At 41.4% G+C, this 3,451-nt stretch overlaps 1 non-coding gene across 1 annotated transcript; it reads left to right on the top strand.

The window, feature by feature from the left end:
* The first annotated feature begins 2,046 nt into the window (after window positions 1–2,046).
* Window positions 2,047–2,152, top strand: LOC118481587. Its single transcript, XR_004865798.1, has one exon. It is a non-coding gene; the product is annotated as a small nucleolar RNA R71 (small nucleolar RNA).
* Window positions 2,153–3,451: the final 1,299 nt, after the last annotated feature.

Genomic DNA, 3,451 nt, shown 5'->3' with positions numbered 1-3,451 from the left:
TTCCTCTTCAACCCGGAGTGCATAAGCATGTACCTGTTCAGAAAAATCACACAGGCAAATATCCAAACCATCCTCCTCATACTCATGCGGGTTGCATCCGTCAACTATATCTGCCATGAAACACTCATCAACACCATTAGCATTAGAATTGTTAGTAAAAACATTCAAACGCATTTTTCTATTGCCAAAAGCCATATCAACTGTACCAAATCTACAATCGATAATAGCATGTGCGGTACTCAAAAATGGCCGACCCAATATTATATTTTGTTGTTGCTTAGGGTCCGCCGATGAGTAATCCAAGACTAAAAAGTCAACCGGGTAATAAAACTAATCAATTTTTACAATTACATTTTGAACCATACCCCGAGGTAGCTTATGAGACAAATCGGCCAAAACAACCGTTGTCTCCACCCTTGCTAACGGACCAAAGTCATATTGGTCATATAAGCCCCCCGGTAAAATGCTAACTCCGGCTCCAAGATCTAGCAACGCCTTAGCCATTTGAAAATTACCAACTTGTATATTAATCAATGGCGTACCCGGATCTTGGAGCTTAGGAGGAAGCTCCCCATTTAAAACCGCACTCACTTGCCCGGTTAAATCCACCCGCTTAGGCACTTTCTTCTTGTTTTGCCTTTTTTGTGTACATAATTCTTTTAAAAATTTTGCATAGGCGGGGACTTGTTTTATTGCATCGAGGAGTGGGAGATTTATTTTCACTTGTATATTAATCAATGGCGTACCCGGATCTTGGAGCTTAGGAGGAAGCTCCCCATTTAAAACCGCACTCACTTGCCCGGTTAAATCCACCCGCTTAGGCACTTTCTTCTTGTTTTGCCTTTTTTGTGTACATAATTCTTTTAAAAATTTTGCATAGGCGGGGACTTGTTTTATTGCATCGAGGAGTGGGAGATTTATTTTCACTTGTTTAAACATGTCCCACATCTCTTCTTTTTGGGGACCTCTCGACACAATAAAATTTTTCTTTCCCGGGTCAAGTAAGGCCGATGGAAACGGGACTTGACTCGGTTCACCCTCAACTTTTTCGCTCTTTTCATTTTCACCCAAACCCGGTTTTTTAACAATTGTTTCTTTTGGTTTAACCGGTGAAACTTCATCATCACTGTCATTACCCGTGACATCCTCAACTACCCCCTCAACCAATTCGGGTGACAAATTGGCTTTGAACTCTTTTCCACTTCTTAAAACACTAACATGATTAATATTAACGTTACCTCGTGACGAACCATGTGAAGGGTTTACCTTAGTGTCGCTTGGAAGTTGACCCTTACTTTTCTTCAATTCAGCCACATCGGTTGCTAATTGACCCATTTGGGTTGTTAGTGATTGGATGCTTTTGTCACGAACCTCGTCCTTTTGCATTCGAACTTCATCGAGTTGGTTCCGTTTTTGCATCTCCATTTGCATGCTCTTTAGCATCTCCATCATCTCGTTTCCACCCGAAGACCCCCTTGTTCTTGACCCGTTTGGTATTGTTTTTGATAGCCTTGGTTGTTTCCGCCTCGGTATCCACCTTGGTTATTGTAAGATTGACGTGAACCAAAGTTACCTTGGCTACCTTGAAAGTTCGGGTTGGCTTGATTTGAGGGGTTCCCATACCGAAAATTCGGGTGATTTCTCAACCCGGGGTGGTAGGTATTAGAGTTCATGTTGTTGTAATTCCTACCACCTCCTCCTTGACCTTGAACCGCATGGACCTCTTCGTATTGCCCTTCCAACATCCCTTGGCAATTTTCAGCCGCGTGACCTATTTCATTACACAAAGCACAAACATCATAAATTTGGTTAGTAGTTTGAACATTACCATCATCTATGGCGTGCACTTGAGGTCGGGCAATGGCCGGTCGGGCTCTTCTTGAGGCTTGAGCTTTCCTCTTTGATGTAGTTGCCATGCTTTCCAAAAACTCCCAATCATCGTTCTCATAATTTGTACCAAAAGTCCCACCGGTAATGGACATTAGATCACGTGCATCTTCGGCACTCAACCCCTCGTGAAAGGCATTCATCAACTCCCACAATTCAATTCCATGATGAGGGCAATTCTTTATCATCATATTGAAGCGTTCAAACGCCTCGTGAAACATCTCACCATGTTGTTGTTGGAAGCTTCTTAACCCCTTTCTTGCATCATTGGTCTTTTGGGCGGTGTAAAACTCATCCAAGAAAGTTTGTTGCATCTCCCCCCATGTATATATGGATGCCGAAGGTAACGTGTAGAACCATTTCTTCGCCTTATCTTCCAAAGAAAATTGGAATAATACCAATTTGATGTCATCAGCCGAGAACCCTTGACTCCCAAGAGTGTTGCAAATCGAGTCATAAGCCTCTAAATGAAAGTAAGGCTCCTCCGTTACCAACCCTTTGTATTTTGGTAAACTTTGCAAAGAGTTGGTCCTCACTTCAAATGTTCTCCCTTGATCATTGTGAGGAATAACTACCGGTGAAGGGTTTTGAGTGATTACCGGCCGAAAATGTGCTTCGATGCCCCTCACATTTTCTCTAAGGTGTCTCCTTGGTACACCAAACCTACCCCTTGGGCGGATAGGACCCATTGGCCTTGGTACATGCCCTTGTGGTGCATTTTGTAACATCTGTGCCTGTAATCATTGTAAACAGTTCAAGTATCAATAAAATAATGTAATTTGATCCCAATGTTTGTTTCATTGTGTTTTACATTTTTCATGTTTTGACTTTTATTCAATTCCAAACTCTACATCGCTTTCTGGAGAGTTATACGCTAACTAGTGCGTAAACGTACTCAGTTTAATGCGACAAATACTCCGGAACATCAACATATACTCAACATACCTTAAATAACCTTTACATAACTTAGAAATAAGTTTTGAAGGCTTTGGTATAGCAAAAACAAGTTAATTCGCTTACAGGGACTAAACTTGACAAACTGCGAAAGTATGCCAATTTGAACTGTAACGAACATTCCGGAACATGTCCATAAGTTAAACATACCATAAATATCCTTTACATAGCTTAGAAATAGGCTTTGAGAAGTCTGGTATGCTAAAACAAACTTTTGGATCATTCAGGGACTAAAAGTGTCAAAAAGTGCCTAAGTTTGCACTTTTGCGCATAACTTACGTTCTGAATACATCCGGACATCCAAAAATTTATGTAAGCATCCTTATATTATGCCTTAGTATTTGGCATGAGAAAAATCCATTCGTCGCGTCATTTGGATCGTCTTTCACGCTTATGCGCATTCCGTCGTAATTAAGCGAACATCACGATCGTACGGCCAAACGAACCGACATCCGACATATTTTTGGGCATGTTTCATGTCCACATTGTTTAGGCATCATTTTAGGGCCTTAAAGATGACTTTTCAGGTCTTAAAAGGGCTGGAAATGGCTTAAAAACGCAACAGGGGCCAAAAGTGTAAATTCTGCAAGTGGGCAGATCAGAGGACTTC

Source organism: Helianthus annuus, chromosome 8, assembly GCF_002127325.2.
Source record: "Helianthus annuus cultivar XRQ/B chromosome 8, HanXRQr2.0-SUNRISE, whole genome shotgun sequence".
Taxonomy (NCBI): Eukaryota; Viridiplantae; Streptophyta; class Magnoliopsida; order Asterales; family Asteraceae; genus Helianthus; species Helianthus annuus.
Note: the sequence above shows the minus strand (reverse complement) of the source record. Positions and strands in the feature narration are given on the sequence as shown.